The sequence below is a fragment of the Crotalus tigris genome, unplaced genomic scaffold (genome assembly GCF_016545835.1).
Source record: "Crotalus tigris isolate CLP2741 ecotype Arizona unplaced genomic scaffold, ASM1654583v1 scf7180000017599.838750, whole genome shotgun sequence".
Taxonomy (NCBI): domain Eukaryota; kingdom Metazoa; phylum Chordata; class Lepidosauria; order Squamata; family Viperidae; genus Crotalus; species Crotalus tigris.
In genome coordinates this window covers 659,246-684,648 of record NW_024096503.1, presented here as the reverse complement: position 1 = coordinate 684,648, position 25,403 = coordinate 659,246, and the positions used below count along the sequence as shown (strand labels likewise).

At 44.6% G+C, this 25,403-nt stretch overlaps 1 protein-coding gene across 5 annotated transcripts in view; it reads left to right on the top strand.

The window, feature by feature from the left end:
• Positions 1–2,402: 2,402 nt before the first annotated feature.
• KDM4B (lysine demethylase 4B) overlaps positions 2,403–25,403 on the top strand; it is a 245,295-nt gene continuing 222,294 nt past the window's right edge. Inside the window, exons 1-2 of one of the 5 annotated variants that reach the window (XM_039367097.1) lie at positions 2,403–2,540; positions 20,729–20,820. The gene's annotated coding sequence lies outside the window, so the exon portion shown is untranslated. Of the gene's footprint in view, positions 2,641–20,728; positions 20,821–25,403 lie in introns of all 5 variants that reach the window. The other 4 variants (XM_039367123.1, XM_039367105.1, XM_039367087.1 and 1 more) reach the window with 4 other exon arrangements.

The window sequence follows — 25,403 nt, the reverse complement described above, 5'->3', positions numbered from 1 at the left end:
CTGGTTCATAAGCAAATTTTTTTTTTAAAAAAAGCCCCACACATTTCTCCCACCTAAATTGTCCAATTCTTTGCTTGAGTTTTACATACCTGTCAGTGCTCTTGTCTCTTTAAATAAAGGTGCTTTCTGATCAAACTTTACCTGCTTACCAGGAACCAAATTGGGTACAGGTAGCCCTTGTCTTCAGAGTACTATTGAGTCATAAATTTCCATTGTTAAGCAAGGCATTGTTTTAAGACTCAGGTGTCCTCAAACGCCTGTGGTGCAAAATAAAATTTGCGGCCGGTTAGATGCTCCTTTTTCAAAGAAGGTTTGGTGTCTCTGCAATGGGAATGGCCCAGTTTTTCAGCTTGAGTCTGGGGCTAAAGGACAAATCCTGCCGGAGATGGGACCTATCCAGAGCCATCTGCAGGAACCAGATGGCAAGTTAGGGGCTGGGACCCTGTGACCCAAACACTGTTTTGCAGCAGACATCTTGACTTTTATGACCCTCTTCCCCTGCTGATTGCCAAGGACAATTTTAATCTAAACCAGGAGTCTTCAAACTTGGCCCTTTTATGACTTGTGGACTTCAACTCCCAGAATTCCTCAGCCAGGCATTTTATAAGGAATGCCCTTCTTTCAGAATGGGAAAAAATAAAAGAAAAAAATTATATTAAGATACCTGAATGGCTTTCAACAATGGAAGCTTTTGCTTACCCAAATTTAATTAACTACGATAAAGTTGTGACTTATAAAGGTATTTTGGACAACGAAGGAAAATTGAAAGACAGTCAAGATTTACAAGAACAAGGTATTGATTCTAGGCTATATCTGCAAATTCAAATGAGATATGAAAAAGATGTTAAAACAATGGGATTTTATAAAGGACAGAATTTGATCAGATACTGCTAAAAACAGATGAAAAGTTGATTAAGAAACTCTATATTCTGTTAAACTTAAAGATGAAGGAAGAACAAGTAAAAGGAACTGATAACATGGGCAAAGAACTTGGGATATAATATAGAATTAGAAGATTGGCAAAAGTTATGGGAAAGATATTAAATTAACTAAAGCAGTGGCACATAAAGAAAACTTATATAAAATGTTTTACAGATGGCATATGACACCAATGAGATTAGCAAAAATGTTTAAAAATACCTCAAACAACTGTTGGAAATGCTAACAAAGACCAGGTACTTATTATCATATCTGGTGGACATGCCCTAGAGCCGGGGTAGGCAACCTTGGCTTTTATGAGTGGACTTCAACTCCCAGAATTCCTGAGCCAGCTGTTGGCTCAGGAATTCTGGGAGTTGAAGTCCACAAATCATAAAAGAGCCAAGGTTATCTACCCCTGCCCTAGAGCAAAAAGATTTTGGGTTAAAATACATTTATGGTTGGAGAGAATGTCCAAAAAACAAATAAGAGTTTTAAACCAGAATTATTTTTGTCAGGAATAAGAGGAGCTAATGATGAGAAAGCTCGCAGATATTTTAATACTACACGTCCTAACGGCAGCAAGAACTGTATTTGCCCAAGATTGGAAAAATGAAAATTTACGAGCTTAAGAAATGCTAATTAAGAAAATTCTAGAGTGTGCAGAAATGGATAGATGGACTTTAAAGATAAAAGAGGAAGAAGACTCGGTGTACTTTAGATTGGGTTTCCTGCCTGAGCAGGGGGTTGGACTAGATGACCTCCAATTCCCTTCCAACTTTATTATTATTATTATTATTGTTGTTGTTGTTATTCCTAACCCTATAAAAACTAATAACATCTATATTAAAAAAATGTCTACTCAGCTGTTCTCATTGGAACGGAGTCCCAATGGGCGGTGTGGAAGTTGAACCCCCATCTTTGACCCGGAAAGGGGGCAAGGCTAAGCACACCCCAATTCCCACCCGAGGATCTGCTCCCCTATTAGGGTCTCCTCCTTTTTCGCCCACCAGGATTCCTGAGCAACGCGTGTAAGCAAACTCGCGTGGGGGCTAGCAGAAGAGAGGCGGGGAAAAAGCGTGTGAGGGCGTGGCCTGCGGGAAAGAAGCCGCCCGCCCCTCCCCGATTGGTGCGCGAGGCCCCGCAAACCCCGCCCACCCCCGCGCAGCTGCTGCTGCTGCTGTGCACGTCCTCACGTAGGCCGCCCCGCGTCCCTTCACCATCCCTTCCCTGGAGGGGGCCGAAAGGGCGTGGCCGGGCCTGGCTTGGCCCGGCCCATCTTTTCTTCCTCGTCCCCCCCCCCAACCAATCCGAGCGGCGCTGCCATCCGGCGCTTCCCGATAGGGGGCGGGGGGGGCGCCTTTTCCCCTCCCTCAGGCGACTCTTCATTGGTCGAGGCCCGACCAATGACGAGCGCCGGAGCGGAAGAAAAGAAAGACGACGTGAGCCCCCGGAGCTCTTTAACCAGCGGGGAGGCGGGGCCGGCGCGCGGGTTAAAGCCATTGGCGGAAACGCCCGAGGGCCCCGCTGCGGTTGGGTGGGCCGGCTGTCCCTCCGCGCGAGGCAGCAGCCAATCGGCGGCCGGTGGCGGGGGCTGCTCGGCCGTTGGAGGCGGAGGAGAGGTAAACGGCCGTTTTCTGAGGCGCCCCTCCCCCCCTCCGCTTCGCTCCCCTCAGCGGCCACTCGGAGAGGCGACGACGCGACGGGAGCCGCTGCCGACCGGTGAGGCGAGCGTTGTCCTCGTCCAGGGCTGGGCGGTTTTCCTCAGGGGAGGGGGCGGGAAAGCCAGTGGGCCGTCCGCCGCCGCCTCCCGGCCTGGGCCGCGGCTCCTGAGGGTTGCCGAGGCCTTTCCCTCCTCACGCGGGGGGCGAGGGGGGGAGGCTGAAAAACCGTGTAGGGAGTCACGTCGCTGCGGGGTTTGCAGCTCTGGGGCTTCCGACGGAGGAGTGGAAGGCCGCTCGGTCAAGAGCGCCGGGATTGAGGGGTGGAAGGGGGTCCTGCATGCCGGCTCGGTCCCCCCCTCAAGAGACGCCACCTTGCTCCCTTGAGGTTCCTATCCTTGGAGCTGGGAAGACCCCGGGATTCCGGAGAGGTTCTTTAAGGTCATCTAGTCCACCCCCTCCGTCCCGTCCCTCAGCATCTCCGCTCGGGAGGCTCCGACCTCCGCTTGGAAACGCTCCTCTCGCTCTGGAGGTTCCTGCCATTCGCTTTCGTGGCTATTTATTACAGGTAGTCCTCGTCCTTACGACCGCCATGGAGCCCGACATTTCTGTGGCTAAGTTGAGACAGTTGTTAAGTGAGTTTTTGCCCCCTTTGAGGACCTGGGCTGGCACAGTCGTTAAGCGAATTGCTGCATTTCAGTGAGAAACGTGGTTAAGTGAATCCGACTTTCCCCCCTCCCCCATTGACTTTGCTTGTCAGAAGATCCCAAAGGGGTGGGGATCACGTGCCCCCAGGATACTTGTGACCGTCATAAATACAAGTCAGTTGCCAACCGTCTGAATTTTGATCACGTGACACTGGGGATGCTGCCGTGGCCACAGTTGTGGGAAACGGTCCTAAGTCACTTTTTCCAGTGCAGTTGTAACTTTGATCAGTCATTAAATGAACTGTTGGAAGTCAAGGACTACCTGTATTGTACAGTGGTCTCAGCCTTGGTGGCAGCTTTGGGATGGGTGGACTTCAACTCCCAGAATTCCCCAGCTTCAGTTGCCAGAATTCTCCACTCCCGGATATCTGAAATTTGCTGAGGTTGAGAGACCTAGTTGTGCAGTATTGTGCTTGCGGTCCTCTAATGGCAGGTTGTCGGTATATCCTTGTGGGGCTTTGAAGGCATTTAATGTATTCCCATCCACCCCTTAATTTAGTCTGTCTAGCTAGCGTTTCTCAATCTTGGCAGGTTGAAGATAGGTGAACTTCAACTCCCAGAATTCCCCAGCCAGCATACTTTAAGATAGTTGGATTTCAACAATGCTGGCTGGGGAATTCTGGGAGTCGAAGTCCATACATCTTCAACCTGCCAAGGTTGAGAAACACTGCTCTAGAGTATTGTTTCTGGACTCCCCTGTGGTTCTCACCCTTCTTTGCACCCCTACCCTGAAATGGCTCCCATACTAGAATGGGGGTCTGCTAATACTAAATACAATTTTATGATTTCAAAAGTATTCTTTTATGCAGCCTGAAATCTCCATTTTATTTTTTAGTAGCCAAGTTGCATGCTTCACACTGAGCCAACTTGTTAGCAATCAGCTTTCTACACTATTTTCACACGTGCTGTTTATTTATTTCCTGTCTGTGACTTAAACATTGTTTTTTTCTTACATGAATTTTTTTTAATTTTCAATCCACTTCTATGTCTTTACTAAGTTAATTTTGAATGTTTTTCACTTTCTGGAGTTCCCAAGTCCTGCTGAATTTTACAGATTTATAATTCTTCCCATTCCTTTTGTGGTATTAATAGAATGTTGTCATGTAGGCAGAGCAAGATTCATTTAAGCTGAATGGAGAGGTGTTTTCTATGGTATTCAGGGGTTGGATCCACCTAATTAACTTGCATACTATACATCCAGCTTGCTAATGAGAATTTCATGGGTGTTTTATTGGGTGCTTGGCTGAAGTCAAGATATAGTCCATCTGCAGCTTTCTCACAATTTGCTGAGGAATTAATAGATTAAAGGAATGGAATGAGATTAGCCAGAGTTTGTTCTAAGCTAACATCTAGATGTCACTCCATTATTTTCATAGTGTTTGCATTTTAAGATTTGCTCTGAATCCTTCCAAGGGATTCATATGGATTGATCTTTGGGTTCTTTTCCTTTTGCTCTTTTTGGTTCATTTTTGAAGACTCATATGTGATCTTTGTATTTCAACATTGTTTAGTCTTCCCAATTTTGATGAGGTGCAACTCTGTGTTGGTCATGCTGGCTGTAAGTTTTGATGAAATTGATATCAGGCTGATATATTGTCCTCCCTTTCTCCAATAATGGGGTGTGTTATAAATGGAAAGAAATGATCATGGGGATGAGAATGAAATACATTCTTCTAAGGAAGATAGGTCTAATAAGTTTTGCTGAATAAGTTTTGCACTGAATTGAATTGCATTTTAGCTTAACAAGATATGCAAATCAAGCCTCTGGTTGATGGTTTAATATTGTTTATTTTGTACGCATTGCAAACCCAGAAAATTAAAGTGTCACCTAGTAGAATATTACTTTGTAATATTGTGCACTGGCCTGAGTGGTTATTATGGAGTCAAGCAGAAATTTGGTAAATATTGAGTAAGGGCTGAATAAGGTAATGGATAAGCATGTTGTGGAAATAAAACATAGTATACTTTTTAAAACCAAAATTTTTTTGATTGAAAGAAATCTGAGTTTCGTGTGAAGGCATATAAGATGCTTCAAGCACTCCTCTCTCATTTAACAGGTCTCAGTCAAGAGAGAGAGAAACAAGTTGATAAGTGAAATTGTGTTGGAGGATTAAGTCTAGGTCAGATTTGCTTTTATTTTTATTTTATTTGTTTTACTTTCCCATGTCTGAATTCATGAAAGAGAATTTTCTTCATGAGAGAAGGGGTGTATATTGGGGAGAACGTAGCCATACAGACATGTACAATAGAGTAATTTTCATCCCTTCTTCTCAGTTAGTTACCTAAAGAAGGGAATGATAGCATGTTCACAAACCAATGTCTTGGCTGGATGGAGACTAAAACCTGCTGCCACTTCAGGAGCAGATTACTGCTATTAACTACTAAATGCAGGATTAAGTATGATAGTAGTGGAAGTGACTCAATGTTAAGAGCAAAAGTTGCACTTCCACCCTTCAGAATGAATTATAGCAAGAACACGATTGCTATTGCCCACTGTGAGAACAGACTGCTGGACTAGAAGGATCAGGAATCTGATCCAGCAAGACACATACTATGTTCTGATACCTCCTCAGGGACCTTGAAATTGTAGTGACTATTTCCATTCAGCTATAAAAAAAAATGAACTGAGTATAAAGATGTATTTATTAATGCTGTTTATGTATTCTTTGTTATTCAGATAAAATGTGGAATTATGGAATATCATAATAAGCCTACGGAGAGCTAGTGAGGTGTAGTGGTTAATTGTGCCAGATTAGAAACCAGCAAAAGAATGTGAATTGTATAGGTGATCCTCATTTATTGAATTGGATACTTTATTTGGCTGAGTGTGGTTAAACACACAAGGAATTTGTCTCTGGTACTACAGAAGCATTCGATCTACCTGCAAAGCAAGGGAGAGAATCACCATCGTAAAACCAACAAAAGGGAGAAGTGTAGAAGATAACAAGGTTATATAATACTATGGCTACACTATATGGGTTAATATACATAGACATTAGACAGAACTGCAAGAATTCAGTGTTCAGCAGAGTGATGGCAAGAGGGAAAAAACTGTGCCTGCATCTAGTTGTCTTGGTGCACAACTATGGTACGTAGACACAGGGACAGGGTTGTTGTTTTTTTTTCCCCTCCTCGTGCCACTGGTTTAACTAGCACTTGTTCAGTGACCATTCAGACTTACAACAATGCTGCACAAGTAGTTAGGACAAAATCCTCATACTTGTGTCATTCACAACACCCTGCGATCACCTGATCACAATCCGGGATCTTGGCCCAAAGTTGGTCCATCTCTCTCAGCCCTAGGAAAAAGGCAACGGCAAACAATTTCCAAACGTGTTGCCCAGGAAACTCTGTGGAAAGTCATGCGTTGAGACTGACTTGAAGCCTTGGCCTGCTCCCCCCTCCCCCTCCCCATAAATAGCTACTGGTTTTTCATGGAAATTTGCATCCATTTTGTAACAAATCGCTGTAACGCGCCTCACTTGATCAGCCAGTGCTATTTCCCCAACCTGGATGAGCTTGCAAGTTATTCTTTCCCTTTCCCTCATGCTTGGAGACGAAGACAATATCATCCGGGTTGTTAGGAAATGTTCCTGGACTCTGATCATGATTTTTCCACTTTTTTCTACTTCCCACACGGAGAGGAGGTCCTGGCTTCTGTCAGTCTAAAGCAAGGCTCTCCAATCTTGGCAACTTTAAGACTTGTGGACTTCAACTCCCAGAATTCCCCAGCCGGCACATGCCGGCTGGGGAATTCTGGGAGTTGAAGTCCACAAGTCTTATTTCATGAATGGCTCCTTTGATGGGCAGAAAAGAAGCAACAGGCATGGCTTGGCCCCTGTGGGCAGCCTCTGTCTCTGAGAGAGATACATCATTTAAATAATGCTTAAGGAAAACAGGAACTCCCTCCCCCCCCCCCCCCGATTTGTTGTCCCTCCTTCCCAATTGTTCTGTCCCAACATGTTTTCTTATCTCCGTTAACAATAGAAAACAATAGATTCTTTGGAATGCAGGGTGGGAATTTATCATTAATTGGAGGATGTGTATTTTTGGTGTATTGTGTGTGAAGGATGTTTGGATGTACAGTATATACTGTACAGCAGGGATGTCAAACTCAATTTCATTGAGGGCCGCATCAGCATTGTGGTTGCCCTCGGGGGGGGCTACTGGGTGGGTGTGGACAGAGTGGGTGTGGCCTATTGGGTGGGCATGGCCAGCTCTACATCATTTGTGGCAAGGGTGCCTGTGGGGGCCTGGGCAGGAGTGGAACGGATCTGAGGGTCTCTGACAGAAGGGGGTGGGCCGGGGCAAGTGCCAAGGCATGATCCACTGGAGGAGCCTCACTGCCTGCTGAAACCTCTCTGCCGGAGCCCATCAAGCCGGATATGTGAAGTAGGCGAGGGCCATTTGCTGGCCACTTCCAGGCGATGGTGCATTTCTTCATTCCTCATAAAGGGTGACACCTCCCCAGCATGCACCCAGGGGGCAGGGCCGACACAGCAGGGACTGATTCCTTTCCAGACAGCCTTGTGAATGCGTTTCAGCATAGATGGCCACCACAAAATTGTACATTGGCTCCTGGCCAGCCAGGGCCAAGGCAGCATGGGCCGTTCCCTCACTGTTTCCAGGATGGCTTTGCAGGCCACATCTGGCCCCCAGGCCTTGTGTTTGACATGTCTGCTGTACAGATATGCATGTGATACGTATATTTTCGGGAAGGGGAGGTGACTGGACCTTAAGTCAGAAATACTGTGACTGCTTCCTACTGGTGGATGTTTTGTGATATGTCCCTGTAAGGAAGGTGTAATTTTTAATGCTCACGTTATAGGGGGCCTTGAGATATTTTGTTGTGAAAGAAATGTGGATGCACATGGTCTAAATCCCAAAGGTGCTTTTTTCGAAAGGCAACTGGACTATTTTGGTTTAGCCTGAAAACGTTCCGCTTCTCATCCATGAAGCTCCCAACAGTTCTTCAGAACTGAAGAAGCTTCTTGGATGAGAAGTGAAAAGTCTTCAAGAAAACAAAGGAAGGCCACCTTTGTTTAAGCACCTTCGGAACAACCATGATCTACATGACTGAGAATCTCCACAGACATGGCTGAAATGTCTTACATATAGAGAAAATACTGCATTGAAGTGGCAACACAGACTTTGCTTAAGGAAAATTGTGCACAAAGGTAGTACCTAGACCAGCGATGGTGAATCATTTAGAGACCGAGTGTCCCAAAACTGCCCCTGCCCCCACTCTGCCCCCTCCTCCGGCCCCGGTCCCCCTCCCTGTCCCGCCCCATCCCACCCCTGCCCCACCCACCCACAGGGCCACCCACCACCTCCACGGCCCACCGCGGATCGCCCAGGCGTCCCAGCAGCGCCATGGTGGCCACGCCCTCTGCCCGCACCCTGCAGCATCAACTGCGTGCGATGAGGCACGAGGGCAATGTTTTGTCCCCACTGCCTGGCTGCCATGTCCTTGGCTGTGCTGCTCCGCGCGGGCTGTGCTTGGGGATGACTTTCCTTCCGGCAGGCTGCTGGTGAGGGGGCCGTGGGGGGAGGCCGGGCTGGGACAATGGTGCATGTGCCCACAGAGAGCGTTCTGAGTGCCGCCTCTGGCATGCGTGCCATAGGTTTGCCACCACTGAGCTAGACATTTGTAAGAGATGCTTTGCTAGCTCTGGATATTTTAAATTGTCTTCTGTTGGGCATTAGCTTTCTGATCCTGAGCTAAAGATGATTGATATTTTGAAGAGTGGAGAAAGGAAATTTATGATAGTAGTATAGTTCTTCCTTAGTTCATGACTTGGGTTCTCTGTGGGCTGTTTTACAAAGGACCATTTTTTTCGTCCTCGTTTTTGTGTTGTATGTAAAGGATGGAGAAATATTTGTGCCTCCTATTATGTCATACGTAAAGAGCAGGATTTTAAGGAATCCCTTTAAATTAAATGGAGGAAAAGCATTTGCTCAACTTCCAAGATAGTAAAGAAATAGTTTTATCCTTGAATATGTTTTATTCAATCTAAGCTTTTGCTCTGAGATTAATTGTATTGCGTATACCATAATACAGTAGTTTTTAGTCTTTTAGGCTGGAGAAGTTTGTATTTGTAAACATGTTATTTATGTCATTACATAATGGCTCATTACGCTAGAATTGGGATTCTGCAGACTATCCAGTTCATAGAAAGTCAGACTGTTGGAGCTCAGTGACAAATAACTTTTGCAAGAACCTGAATTCAAGGCAGAGGGGACAGTTTCAGAACACAAAACGGCTCCGTTTTTCTACTCCTCCAGGAATAGCCATTTTAAAATTCTGTCTATTAAACGCCGCCGTCTGTCTGTAAATATGGCACAGATGAACTTAAGTTTCTGATTTCCATTTTTAAAAACCACAGTTTTCAGATTAAGCAGAAACCCATTTTGCAGAAAGATGGTTTGGTGACGGTAGCCTATGAAGGAAACAAAATTTTTTTTTTCAAGAGCCCAGCTTAAAAGCAGAAGTGGTTTCTGAATCTCAAAATACACTGCATACATTAACTTTGCTGCCTAATGTCTGGTGGGCTCATTATAATTTTATCACTGCATTCACCATTTTGCTCATTCTACCTGGATTCATTTGCTTTCTTATAGAGCAGTCTTAGTTCTAGCCTTAGCAACTTGAAGAGACATGCAGTTTAATTTTGGGGAATTTGGGGAGTTGAAGTCCAAATAGCTAAAAGTTCCTAGGGTTGAGAAGCACTTATCTAGAATCTTAGTGATTGTGAGAAGCTGTTTTAATTCACCTGGAGGGAGCCAGACATAGGTCTGATGTATGCCTTGAAAACAAGAGCTATGTTTAAATTAGATTGTGAGAAAAAGTCTTCGAAATACTGACATTATTATATTGGATGGCTACTAGGGCATCAAGTAAAATTATTAATTAGATATGTGTTCATGCAGTTCCTCTTTCTGCTTGATGCTTTTTGGTCATCTGTTGTTGTTGTTAGTTGCAAAGTTGTGTCCGACCCATCGCGACCCCATGGACAACGTTCCTCCAGGCCTTCCTGTGCTCTACCATCTTCTGGAGTCCCTTTAAGCGCACACCTACTGCTTCAGTGACTCCATCCAGCCACCTCCTTCTCTTTTGTCCCATTTTTCTATTGCCCTCAATCTTTCCCAGCATCAGGCTCTTCTCCAGTGAGTCCTTCCTTCTCATTAGGTGACCAAAATACTTGAATTTCAACTTCAGGATCTGGCCTTCTAAAGAGCAGCCGGGGTTGGTCTCCTCTAGGACTGACCGATTTGATCGCCTTGCAGTCCAGGGGATTCACAGGAGTCTTCTCCAGCACCATAGTTCAAAGGCCTCCATTCTTTGGCGCTCAGCCTTTCTTATGGTCCAACTTTCATAGCCATGCATTGCAACTGGGAAAACCACAGCCTTGACTATACGTACTTTTGTTGGCAGGGTGATGTCTCTGCTTTTTAGTATGCTGTCTAGATTTGCCATAGCTTTCCTCCCCAGGAGCAAGCGTCTTCTAATTTCTTGGCTGCAGTCCCCATCTGTGGTGATCTTGGAGCCCAGGAAGATAAAATCTGTCACTACCTCCATTTGTTCCCCATCTATTTACCAGGAATTGAGAGGGCCGGATGCCATGATCTTGATTTTTTTAATGTTGAGTTTCAAGCCAACTTTTGCACTCTCCTCCTTCACCCGCATCAAGAGGCTCTTTAGTTTCTCTTCACTTTCTGCCATTAGAGTGGTATCATCTGCATATCTTAGGTCAGGGCTTTTCAACCAGTGGTACGGGTACCACCTGTGGTACATTGGCCTCCTGGCAGGTGGTACACGACCATCCTAGAAAAGTAGCAGGGGAGGGGGATGAGCTGAACCGGTGGCAGCACCGCACAAGCCTCAGCGAGAGACGGCTGAAGCTGCAGGGCTGTCAGGGCTCAGCGGAAGCGCCAGGATCAGCACCAGTCTCCAGCTGGAAAGCAGCACTGATCCTGGCACTTCTGCTGAGCCCAGAAGAAGCGCCGATCAGCTGGAATGTTGCAGCATCTCCAGGGTCTTGTGATTTACATTCAGAAGCCTGGCAACTGATTCATATTTATGACGGTCACAGTGTCCCAGGGTCATGTGAAGTGACCAAAACCTGCTGCAACCACCCAGCAGATGGGGGAATAAAAACCAAACACCCCCCACCCCACCCCCACTGCCAATCCCCAACAGAAATGCTCACAACAATGAAAACCTCGGACAGGAGGAAGAGCGCCATCGGGTGGGCAGGCAGGTGTCTTGCTTGGCTGTGGCTTGGGGGGGGCGCTTTTTTCAGTGCCATTGTAATTTCGAACAGTCACTAAGTGAACTGTTGTAAGTCGAGGACTACCTGTACTTTATCACTTTTTTCCTTTTTTTTTTTTTTAGTTTTTGACACCTTGCTAAGCGACTGGTGGTACTTATATTGCCATATCCTAAAAGTGGTACAATGGGTGAAAAGCCATTGTCTTGAAAAGTTGAAAAGCCTTGTCTTAGGTTGTTGATATTTCTTCCGGCAATCTTAATTCCAATTTTTGATTCATCTAGCCCTGACTTTCTCATGATGTGCTCTGCATATAAATTAAATAGGCAGGGCGACAGAATATACCCTTGCCGGACTCCTTTCCCAATTTTGAACCAGTTGTTCATCTGAGATGACCCAAATTGATCATCTGGGCTCTTAAGTTGGGAGTTAATGCTGTGAGTAGCTACATTCCTTCTTATGATTTTAAACAGAGCCTGGCCTTTAACACTCAAAGGGGTATAAGGATTGGACCAAAGAAACTATCCACAGATAGCTATTTTCCCCGTGTCATCTTGCAATCTTGTTCGTTAAGGGGAGAGAAGAAAACACCTCTGATGCCTGGGCACCAAGCAGTGTGAAGGTGTGGACTTCTCTAAGCGCAAGAGGATCTAAATGCTGTGTATATATACATACGTTTGTTTTTCTTTGACCAACATTTCCACATGTGGTATGTGCTTGAGAAGTTTCACTTTTTTTTTCAGTCAGTGTAGTTTGTGTATGATCCCTTAGCTTGCTTTTATTATTAGATCAACATGGTGATACTCTGCCAGATACGTTGTAGTATAGTGTGATGTTTATAAAATTTACAGTAAGGAAGTAAAAAGCACGTTTGAGACTCATCATTGGTTAAGATTTGTATAAAAGTGCATTTTTTGGAGATTTTTTTTTCCAGCCAGATTTCTAACCCTGAATATTTTTTTTTTTTTAAAAAAAGCTTGGAAGATACGAAAGTAGGGGTCAGGATATATAGTGGCCTTTATATAATGCCATACAAATTAAAATATGCTCGTGGGAGTCCCAAATATTTCTGATCTGTAGAAAATCTTTATAAAGAAAAAAGATACTATCAAGCATTCCCAAGGAAGAAAAAACTCTGGAACCATTTTGCAGTTCTACATTATATGTAAATTAGTGCCGCATTATATATTATTTCCAGCATCATATTTGCATGGCTTTTACGATGAAGGGTCAATATTTTGTCAATATTTGCTTATTCAGCAGTATGGTGTTTTAAACAAAACTAAACAAAACACACACTTACAAAGTTTGTGATAACTTCAAAGCCAGAAAAAAAAACAAATTCTTACATTAAATATTCTACATTAGTATCAAAATTATAACAGTTTGGTATAAAAACAGGAAGGAAGAATTTAAATCTGCGTGGTGTCTTTAGTGACAAAAAAAAATGTTTTACAGCAATTTTCCCAGGCTTCAGAGTAATCTGTCGTCTTTGGGGAGAAAATTGTACAAACCACATCATGTAATAATAAAAAAAAAACCTTTTCTCATCCAGCCTTGCTTTTGAAAATAATGGGGCTCCTCTGATGAACACAGTTATGATTACTCCTCAAGGAGGCAGCTCTTCCCTTGCACAAGTAGCTAGGCAACTGCCTGTATATAGCCCTCCTTTAATATAGGTTCATATACACTTTGGCGCCAGAGATACCTAGTGCTAACTTTCCTTCCCCCAATGAGTACCTATTTATGCAGTATAGTTTATGTTCCTTCCTTTCAGAGGTTTATTCAGAATAGAAATAGAAATAGAAATTAGAATAGAATAGAATAGCAGAGTGGGATGGGACCTTGGAGGTGTTCTAGTCCAGCCCCCTGCTCAAGCAGGGGAACTTATGCCACGCGTGCCAGAGGCGGCACTCTGAGCCCTCTCTGTGGGCACACGTGCCATTGCCCCAGCCTTGCCTCCCCCCGTGACCCCCTCCTCACCAGAAACCCCTCTGGAGGAGAGTCACCCCCGAGCGTGGCCCACATGGAGCAGCACAGCCAGGGTCATGGCAGCCAGGCAGCGTGGACAAGACTCTGTCCTCATGCTCCATCACACACAGTTGATGCTGCGGGGCACGGGCAGAGGGCACGGCCGCCATGGTGCTGCTGGGCTGCCTGGGCAATCTCCGGCGGGCCCTGGAGGCGGTGAGTGGCCCTGTGGGCAGGCAGGGCAGGGGGCGGACTGGAGACGGAGCAAGTTTGGGCACTTGCCATTGGGCACTCGCCATCACTGACCTATATCATTTTGGACAAATGGCTGTCCAGTCTCTTCTTAAAAACTTCCAGTGTTGGAGCATCCACCGCTTCTGGAGGCAGCTGGTTCCACTGGTTAATTGTTCTCACTGTCAGGAAGTTTCTCCTTAGTTCTAGGTTGCTTCTCTCCTTGATTAGTTTCCACTCGTTGCTTCTTGTCCTGCCTTCAGGTGCTCTGGAGAACAGCTTGACTCCCTCTTCTTTGGGGGTAGCCCCTGAGATATTTATCCTATTGCCTTGTCTACACTGAATGCTATCTCATATACTTTTAGGAAATGGGGATATATGCAATAATACAAGTTGGTGCCTTTCAGATTTGTTAGCATGCATTTTGTAATTAGGTGGGCATTGCTAGCTGGGGATGATGGGATCTGTACCTGCAAAACTGATATGTATCTTCTCCAAAAACTCATGCTTTGCCATTGGACAAATTAAAAATATAATCCATACAGTAGGATCCCCGTGGCCTATATAGGGAGCTGGTTAATTATTAACATGCAGGCTAGCTGGAACTGACTTTCCATTATGGAGGCTGCGCCCGGGACCTTGTTATGTGTTTCAATACTTGTATGACCTTAAGATCTAATTATGATTGATGATCGAACCTTCTGAACTTAATTACATATAGTAGCCCAAATGTTGTATCATTAAAATTATTTAACTATTGTCAATCTTAGCAGTTTTTACTTTTTCCCTGATTTGAGCTGAATAAAATAAGGAAAGCTTGCCATTGCTGGTGGATCTTCCTTTTGCCTATATTTCTATTTGTTGTTGTTGTTTTGATTGTTCAGTAAAAAGTTGCAGCAGCTGTGCAATTAATGATGTTTTTCTGGAAGGCTGCTCAGCTGTGATGCTGTATACTAGATGATGGCATTTATTTAGTAGGTCATAATTAGAGTCAAAGTATATACCTCATTTAAGGCAGCGAAGCTCACGTGGAATGCTTCCATTTCAGCCCAATTTTTAAGGCTGTGAATGTGTGAAGCAAGACACTGGGAGTAGATTCACACGTTATGCTGAGTAAGAGTGTGGCTTGTTTTGGCTTCAGCTTACAGATATGGAATAACAATTATTAAAATTTAACACATGTGTCCCACCTCCCCCTAAAGTCCCTAGAACGATCTAGGCCAGCTTATTGATTCATTTGATTTTTGTATTTTTTTTTCTTGTTACATCAGCAGGCTGTTGGTCAGTGACCTTTTTAAGGGCTGCTTCTTGAGGAAGAGCAAGCAGTTCAGTCTGGCTGCAACAGGAATAGCACTTAGACTTATATCCTGTTTCAAGGTGCTTTAGCCCTCTTCTCTAAGTGGTTTACACTTTATAGAGTCAGCACCTTGCCCCCAACAACAACAACAGCAATAATAAAAGTTGGAAGGGACCTTGGAGGTCATCTGGTCCGATCTCCTGCTCAGGCAGAAAACCCTATACCATTTTGGACAAATGGCTGTCCAGTCTCTTCTTGAAAACTTCCAGTTTTGGAGCATTCACAGCTTCTGGAGGCAGGTTGTTCCACTGGTTAATTGTTCTACCTGTCAGGAAATTTCTCCTTAGTTCCAGGTTGCTTCTCTCCTTGGTTAGTTTCCATCCATTGTTTCTTGTCCTGCCTTCAGGCGCCCTGGGAAATAGCTTGACTCCCTCTTTTTTGGGGCAGCCCCTGAGATATTGGAAGGCTGCTATCCTGTCCCCCCTCGTCCTTCTCCAACTCCGTGCTGAGAAAAGGCATTCAGGTAAGACAACGCCCCTTCTCTTCATTAAACTAGACACACCCAATTCCAGCAACTCTTCCTTATATTTTAGCCTCCAATCCCCTGATCATCTTTCTTGCTCTTCTCTGCACTCTTTCTAGAGTCTCAACCTCTTTTTTACATCATGGTGACCAATCCTGGATGCAGGATTTCAAGTGTGGCCTTACCAAGGGATTGTAAAGTGGTATTAATACTTCACGTGATCTTGATTCTATCCCACTGTTAATGCAGCCTAGCACTGTGTTGGCAACTGCAGTCTGGGTCCTCATTTTACTGACTTCTGAAGGATGGAAAGCTGAGTCAAACTTCAGTTGGTCAGGACTGAACTTCAGGCTGTAGGGCAGACTCAGCCTGCAATACTGCATACTAATCACTGTGCCACCAAGTTGCACTCTTTGGAGTGCAACTCTTTTGTGCAGCCCTTTCTGACAAAGTTGCTTTGTTTCACCTGAATTGTGACTTTTCCTTGGTAAAGTCCAAAGTGGTGACTGGGATGACACATCTTATCGTGTGAATGACCAACCTTGGATAGCATGATTTGTTCCATCTATGATCTTGATCATGCCCCTCCCAGTGCCTTCAGAATCAGGGGAACCCATGAGTGGCTGGATCCAAGTAGTTGTCAACATCTCTTGGCAGGCTGATCCCTTGGCCTTATAAAATGCTGCTGTTATGTGCTTTCCTTGGGTCAAGCTATATTTCACCACCGGTAGCTGATCCTTTAAACTTTATTTTTGGGAGAAAGATGGTGAGTGCTTTAAAGTAGATTTATTAGGATTCAGAGCTGGACGTGGATCTGAAATAACATTGGTTGCATTGGTGGATTGACCATTGCAGGATCTGGACTGAGTGAGCACACCTTTCTGGTCTTGTTTGGCAACCAAATGGCCTTAGGTAGCATTTTGGATCATAGGTGAAGTTTGGGATTAGAGGCATAGTTTGGCAGGGAAGGCAGTTCCACTTGATCATAAAGGGCTCCAAGATCACCGCAGATGGGCACTGCAGCCAACAAAGTAAAAGATGCTTGCTCCTGGGGAGGAAAGCTATGGCAAATCTAGACAGCATACTAAAAAGCAGAGACATCACCCTGCCAACAAAAGTAGGTATAGTCAAGGCCATGGTTTTCCCAGTTGCAACTTATGGCTGTGAAAGTTGGACCATAAGTAAGGCTGAGCGCCAAAGAATGGAGCCCTTTGAACTATGGTTCTGGAGAAGACTCCTGCGAGTCCCCTGGACTGCAAGGCGATCAAACCGGTCAGTCCGAGAGGAGATCAACCCCGACTGCTCTTTAGAAGGCCAGATCCTCAAGTAGAAACTCAAGTACTTTGGCCACCTAATGAGAAGGAAGCCCTGGAGAAGAGCCTAATGCTGGGAAAGATCGAGGGCAATAGAAGAAGGGGACGACAGAGAAGGAGGTGGCTGGATGGAGTCACTGAAGCAGTAGGCGTGAACTTAAATGAACTCCAGAAGATGGTAGAGGACAGGAAGGCCTGGAGGAACATTGTCCGTAGGGTCGCGATGGGTCGGACACGACTTCGCAACTAACAACAAGAAGAAGTGGCAGCTATGTTTAGTTCTCTTCCCCCTTTATTTAATATCTACATGAAAACATGTGTGAATGCTTATCTGGTCTGTTTGTATCAATAAGCTGGTGACTATATTTTACATTTGAGCTGTTATTCTATTGAAATCTTGCTCCAGTATCTGATGATCAAAGTGGGGCATCTGAAAACTCCAAAATGATTGTATGTTCGCTAAGATTCTTCTTTGTTCCTTCAGTCAGATATTCTACAAACCTTTGAGAATGCCCGTAGAAAAAACAACTTACTTTTTATTAATCTAGATATTGTGTCCTAATTATTATTATTTCCCCACAACATTTAGCACTATAACCTAACAGCCATCTTCTCTTCTGCAAGAGGAGTTTCGACTGTGTTGAGAAACACCAATTTATTTTGCAAGATAAATTATTAAATGCACACCTATTTAGTTTCATGTAATTACGCAGTGGTCAAATATTGAGAACTAAGCCCTGACAGCCCTGCAGCTCCGGCCATCTCTCACTCAGGCTTGTGCGGTGCTGTTACCGTTCAGCTCATTCCCCTCCCCCGCTACCACCTTTCTAGGATGGTCATGTACCACCTGCCAGGTGCCAATGTACCACAGGTAGTACCTGTGCCACTGGCCTACCCCTGTGCTAGGTGAAGTCATCTTCTGGCATGGGGTGAATTCTGTTACTAAGTGATGCAGTCGTAGAGCGTAGCAATATAACATGATCACATTGCTTAACAATGGCAATCTCTGTAGTCCCTGGTGCCATCGTTAAGTGAGGTTTATAGGTTGTGAAGCGAGGACTTTCTCACAACTTCCTGCCAGCTTTGAACAACCAGTCAGTGATGAAGCTATCAGGAAGTTGCAAACTCCAGGTGGCAGGCTGCTGGGGTAGAGTTTGTAAGGGTGTGCAGGTAGCCGGCATGAGTGCAGTGGGGCATGGAGTGGTGGCTGCCAGGCGGGGGAGGGGAGACTTACCTGAGTGATTTACAACCGGCCAGTTTCCCCATTCATTTTGCTTGTGGGAAGCTGGCAGGAAAATTGCGAACATAAGACTGTTGCAACCATAATAAATGTGAGCCAGTTGCTAAGTGCCTGGATCACGATCACCTGAATGCTGGGATAGCTGGAATTTTGAGGACTACTTGTACTTTCTTGAAATCTTCCCTCTGTGGGGGTGTGGAAGGGATGAAAGGGGAGACAAAGAGGAGATTGCCTACAGAAATGGATTTTTTGTATACTGCAGAATGGAGAGATTGAAGAGGAAGGGATTTCAAGAGAGTAAGCTATTTGCTTAGTGCACCTGCAGCTTCTCAACCCAGGGTTGCTGGTGCTTATCCCATTGCGTTCGATGTGTACAAGAAGCCTAAGGCACCAGAGGAGTGTTTCTCAACATCTGCATCTTTAAGATGTGTGGACATCAACACCCATAATTCTCCAGCTAGCATGCTGATGACCTTACATCCTAAATGCATCATAAATTACAATTTTACTTCCTTCGTTCTGCATTAACTCTGCTTCTTGCAAGCTAATTGGGAAGCTTGTGCAGATGGTGATCACATATCGGCAGGTCACTGCAGTGGTCATCAGTACTGAAACTAGAGTCAGAGTGGCAATTACACAAAATGTTGGGTTCAGGGTTTTGTTTTGCTTTTTACCTAGCCCAATTAGATAGCAGCTCTCAGCCAAGTCTGGCTAATCTTTTTTTTTTTTATAGATTTTATTAGTTTTTATAGGGTTAGGGATAAGGTGGGGTCGAGATTAGGGTTGGGATTGGGGTTTTTCCAAATAACATTTTCAATATTTAGCAAACAGCATAATGTCTGGGTACATGTATTTAACAATAATTTGTTGTTAGTTTTCCTTCCTTCCTTCCTTCCTTCCTTCCTTCCTTCCTTCCTTCCTTCCTTCCTTCCTTCCTTCCTTCCTTCCTTCCTTCCTTCCTTCCTTCCTGCCTCTCCTTCCTTTTCTCCCTTTCCTTTCCAGCAGGCAGGTGACTGGCTGCTACTGGGTGGGGGAGTGAGAAGGGATTGCAAGACTGGCTGGGAAACTATTGTGGAATGTTGAAAATGAAGATTGTGTGACCATAGCAGCAGCTCAGTAGCAGCAACCAGTAGCATTGAAGCAGCCACAAACTTTCCTAAATTTCATTCCTTAGGAATCAAAGGTCCCGTATTTTGGGCACATTCTGTAAGTTAGCCCCATTGATGTACTGTGGTTCAAAAATTGTTGCCCTTCTTTAGAGCACATATTTTTACAGCATCTTATAGTTGCTGAGTTTTGCAGAAAGTAGTGGACTATATAAACGTGACAAAAGCTACAATTTTCAGAGTGTAATAGTCTCTGGAATTATATACCAAGCACATAGAATTTAACAACTGGACAACCTAAATGGATTCTCCATGCTCTTATTACCGGTATAGCTAAAAGACAAATATTGCCATATTGGAAAGATAAAAGTGTGGCCCCATTTACTCAATGGATTGAAAACCTGATTACACTTGCTACCTATGAGCGGATTGCCTCTCGATGTAGGCTTTGTATGGATAAATATAAGGAAAGATCATTTATCATTTATACAAGTACAGTAGGTTAAAAAAAGCACGATACTGATATAAGTGTACTATCTCTGTGTGTATGTATAAAATATTTTTATTAGATAGTTAAATGTAAAATTGTTTAACAATATATACTCTAGATCAGTGGTGGCGAACCTATGGCATGCATGCCAGAGACGGCACTCAGAGCCCTCTCTGTGGGCACATGTGCCGTTACCCCAGACTTGCCTCCCCCCACGACCCCCTTCTCACCAGGGCCCCCCTGGACAGTTGCCTCTGAGCATGGCCCACGCAGAGCAGCACAGCCAAGGGCATGGCAGCCAGGCACTGTAGACAAGACTGCCCTCATGCCCCATCGTGCACAGTTGATGTTGCGGGGTGTGGGCAGAGGGCATGGCGCTGCTGGGCTGCCTGGGCGATCTGCAGCGGCCCCTGCAGGCGGTGAGTGGCCTTGCGGGCAGGCAGGGTGGGGGCAGGGTAGGGGGTAGAGCGGTGGCGGGGGCAGTTTTGGAGCACTCGGTCTCTAAAAGGTTCGCTATCACTGCTCTAGAACTTTTTGTTGTATTTTTCATTTATTTGTAAAGCATTTGTTAGGCATTTTCTCATCATGTAGATGTGTTTTTCTATTTTGTTTGTTTTGCTTTTGCTCTTAACTTTAAAAGGGATGCAAAATGTATACACTCCCACTGTGCATATGTGTATAGAAGATCTTTCCCACTGCTCCTTTTTTGAACTGGTATAATTACAAAAACTATGTATTCACAGATGGTCTGTGCTCACTTGTTCACTGCAGCATGCTCCCCCCAAAAAAACATATGTAGAAATGGTAGTAGCTGCCTCTTCCAAATGAAGGTGATAACGGCAGTTTCTCCAGTGTTGGTTTATTTTTTTTTAATTATTAGCTTTGGGCTCTGTCTGCTCACTCCCCTAGGATGTGTTTTTTTTTCTAAAAAAAAAAAATGAACCATCAAACTCTTCTGCAAAAGAAGGCAACCACTGTTTTTCTTTTCCTTTAACTTTCAGATGAGATGTTCAGCACTGTGTGATCATCTGATAATTCCTAGAAGAGGAAGAATTTGCTGCACGTGGAGGAAAATTTCCTGTTGTTAAAAAAAGTAAGTCAACCCCTCTTCCCGTCATCCATTTGATTTCCCTTCCCTGCAAATAGCCATCGAGATATGCCAAATAAGTTATTCAGTTTTCAGTTTTTGAAAAACTTAGAATGGCATGCACCCCATTTAGTTTAAGTATTGGTAGGTTTACTTTTTCATTTGCAGGGGTGTGCCTGGCCCTTCCTTTTGTGGTCTAGGATGGTTGGGGCCAAAAATTGAGAACCTCCTTGGATTTGGGGGGGGGGGGATTTAAGAGGCACTGTAACTTTTGGCAATGCTGAAAACATCAATTCACCCTGAAACTACTTTTTAAGACAAGCTCCTTTAAATATGTAAGTTGCAATCTATGGCACTCCAATAGAAGAGAATATGTAGGGTTCAGTTGTGAAATCCTTGGTGCTCTCTGAGTTTGGTAGTTTGTAAATGTTTTATTACCCAACTAGGTTCCATCATCAGTGTGAGGAAATGTAGGGTTTGATCCCTGTTTATATACAGTACCAGCGTTGGTGGGGATGTGGTTTTCTTCTGGGTAGTTCCTTCATTAGGATATTGATTTCTGCCTGATTGTGACTCTAGTGTTAATCCCTGTTTATCTGGGCGTAGATTGCTAGGGAAGATCTGTTCTTTTTGTTTTCATTTTAGGGTGGGGTTTTTTTGTCTTTTTTTGAGTTGTGTGTAAATATGGTTTATGGGTCTTGCTGACTAATTGGTCTGAATACTGTGTTTTCAGGAATTCCCTTGCATTTTTGGATTTGGGTTGGTCAGTTTCTTGTTAATACTATAGATGAGTCTGTCCATATCTTGTGAGATTAATATTTTATTGTGTCTTCTGACTCCTAGTTGGCAGGCTCCTGATTGCTAATTTGCCTAGCTCATCCCATACAGCAGTGGTGGCGAACCTATGGCACGCGTGCCAGAGGCGGCACTCAGAACCCTCTCTGTGGGCACACTCGGCATGCCCTGGAGATGGCAACCATCCATCTTCAACCAGCCGCCTGCTAGCTCGCCGAGGTCCCATGTGGCTGGATGCATCCCAGCACCCATGCGCTCGCTGGCCTCTGTGTGCAGGGGCCAAGGATGTCAGGCAGCAGCCACCCCAGCCCCTGCCTCACCTTGCCTCGCCTCACCCCACAGGACGAGCCTCCTGCCCACAGCCCCACCTGCCAGAGACCCCCTGGATCTCCCCCAACCCTGCCCGTCCCCCACAGACATCCCTCCCCATGAGCAACATTGAGGTGATCACGCCAACCTTGGCCACACCCACCCAATCTGCCATGACCACCACAGCCACGCCCATCCAGTGGGCCACACCCACCTGGCACCCGGCGATAAATAAGAGGGTTTTGGGTTGCAGTTTGAGCACTCGGTCTCTAAAAGGTTGCCCATCACTGCCGTACATATACATATACATATATATATGTATATGTATATGTATATGTATATATATATATATATATATATAAAGTTGGGTGGGTATCCATTGTGTTATAGCAGGGGTGTCAAACTCAATTTCATTGAGGGCCCCATCAGCATTGCGATTGCCCTCGGGGGGGTGTGTGTGGCCAGGGTGGGTACAGCCTACTGGGTGGGGGTGGATGGAGTGGGTATGGCCAGCTCTACATCATTCGTGTCAAGGGTGCCTGTGGGGGCCTGGGCAGGAGTGGGACAGATCTGAGGGTCTCTGGGCGAAGGGGGTGGGACCAGGGCGAGCGTCAAGGCATGGTGCATTTCTTCATTCCTCACAAAGGGTGACACCTCCCCAGCATGCACCCAGGGGGCGAGGCCGACACGGCAGGGTCTGGTTCCTCACTGTTTCTAGACGGCCTTGTGGAGCTAAGACTGAATACATTTCAGCATAGATGGGCACCACAAAATTGTATATTGGCTCCCAGTTAGCCTGGGCCAAGGCCAAGGCAGTGGGGACCGTTCCCTCACTATTTCCAGGATGGCTTCACGGGCCACATGAAACTACTTCGCGGTCCGCATCCGGTCCCTGGGTCTTGTGTTTGACATGGATGTATTATAGAGGATGTATTATAGGCAGTCTGCTTTCTTTTTCTGGTGCTTTAAGTTGCTGCGTTGTGTTGGTACTTGTCTGAATAATGCTGCTGGGGAAGATCTTTTCTGTTCTTGTGGGAAGATTGGGTTGTTACTTTGGTAATGGAGGATTTGGTTAGGGTGGGTTGTTTTTCAATAGCTTTGTATTTTTAATTTGCTGTCATTTCCTCTGCTGTTGAGGATACCCAGGAAGGGTTGTATATTGTTATCATCTCCCCTTGTAAATTTTATTCCTTTGAAGATGATTTTGATTGTCTCGTGTGCCTTCTGTCTAGTAGTTGTTCCATTTTTATTATGACAAAGGTGCTGTCTACATGCTTCTGGTTGTCTGTGTGGGAGTGCTAGACGGGTATTAGATTTGATTTGTTCATATATCTGTCCAACAAACTACAAGTTGGTAGTAAGGCAGAGGTTCATGAGGTCCATGCTTCTGGGCATCTTTTTTTAAACAATATTTTGTTAGGTTTTATCAAGGTAGGGGAGGGATAGGGTCAATATGGGTATTGGGGTTCAGGGTAGGGTTCAGGGATGGGGTTAGGATAAGGGAAGGTACAACAATGGGGTTACCCCCAATAACATTTCCACACTTTAGCAAGCAGACTATTGTCCAGATACAAGTATTCAATAACAATAATTAGTATGATAGTAAATGGCTATAATCAATAAAAATAACAGTGATCATAAAGCATATCAATTAATCAGTAAATATCATTCATCTTGTTAAATTTCACCATCATTTCTCGCTCGTTCGTTTTGCTAACCATTGGTAAAAAATTTCCCACGTTTTAAAATAAGACTGAGTCTTCTTTCTCTTTAATTTCTAAAGTTAATCTGTCCATTTCTGCACATTCTAAGATTTTCCTAATTATGATTTCATCAGATGGTGTGTTTTCATTTTTCTAATATTGAGCAAATGCTATTCTCGCAGCTGTCAATATATGTAATATTAAATACTCAGTCTCTTTCCCATAATTAGATCCTAATATTCCTAACAAAAACAGTTCTGGCTTAAATTCTATCTATATTTTAGTCATCTTTTCCAGCCTTATATAAATCTTAAACCAAAATTTTTTTGCACTAGGACATACCCATCAGATATGGTAATAGGTATTGGCTTTTGTTTACACTTCCAACAATTATTCGAAACAAGTTGGTAGTAAGGCAGAGGTTCATGAGGTCCATGCTTCTGGGCATCTTATTTGGCCAGGTCAGGTATATTGTCTAGTATTGCTGCCACAAATTCTTTGCTCTTTCTGGATCTAAGACAGTGTTTCTCAACCTTGACAATTTTAAGGCATGTGGACTTCAACTCCCAGAATTCCACAGCCAGCATTGCTGGCTGTGGAATTCTGGGAGTTGAAATCCACATGCCTTAAAATTGTCAAGGTTGAGAAACACTGATCTAAGAACTAGCTTAGATTTTAATTCAATTCTAATCTAGATTCATAGATTCTGATTAGATTCTGGATCTAAAAATGCTACTTAGGCCCCACATGGTTCTACACTTTGTAGGCCCTTCCACGCCCAGCTGGCCTTCACTTCTTCCCAGTGTGGCCCAACATGAGGCAGCTAGCTGCTGGCCATGCCAGGCCTTCTTCATGAGGCCCTGCTTGGGAAAGTGACCAGCTGAGACTGCTGATGGCCTCAGGCCTCTACCTCAACCTAAGTACCACACAGAGGAGAGCTGCTGTGCAGGGCTGCCAAAAGGGCAGAGATGTGGGGGGGGGGGAGTTGAAGAGGAGGCAAGTCCAGGGCTGAGATGGACCAAGCTGGAAATGTCTGCCCAATTCCCAACGACTCCAGGCAATTGACAATTTAAAAAGTAAGGGGAAAAAAAGTCAGAAAATGAAAAGAAAACCTAAGCAGCCCAAAGGCAAGTTTATAAAACAAAAGAAAAGAAAAAAAATCCAACCCAAGAGATTGAAATGGAGACCCAAGTGAGCTCTATGCGATAGCAGCAGCAGCGGTGAAGAGAAATCTATCAGTCTTCGAGCAGCCTTAGAGCTTCTTTCATCGGGGCAAGCCTGGAAGTGACCACACCAGTTTTCCTCCTTTTTGTAGGCACAAAGAAATGGGGGGATGGGACGTAGTTACGACCGCGGGGGGGGGGGGGCATCGGATGCCTAATGTTGGGAGAAGTGCCATTATTCTAATTCCACCAGACAGGATCATTTTATTGCATTAGGAGAGTTTTCTGGATTATGTTAACGTATTCCGGGCAACAAATAATGCAAGAGCAGATGTCTTTTGGTAAAAGAGCCGAGGTGGCGCAGCAGTTAGAGTGCAGTACTGCAGGTCACTTTAGCTGACTGTGTTCAGCAGGTCAGCGGTTCAAATCTCACCGGCTCAAGGTTGACTCAGCCTTCCATCCTTCCGGGGTAGGTAAAATGAGGACCCAGATTGTTGGGGGCAATGTAAATACATATATACATTGCTTACTGGTGTACACCGCTTAGAGAGTGCTTGCACTTAAAGCGGTATATAAGTCTCATAAATAAAATAAATAAATACATAAAATAAAACTTCAT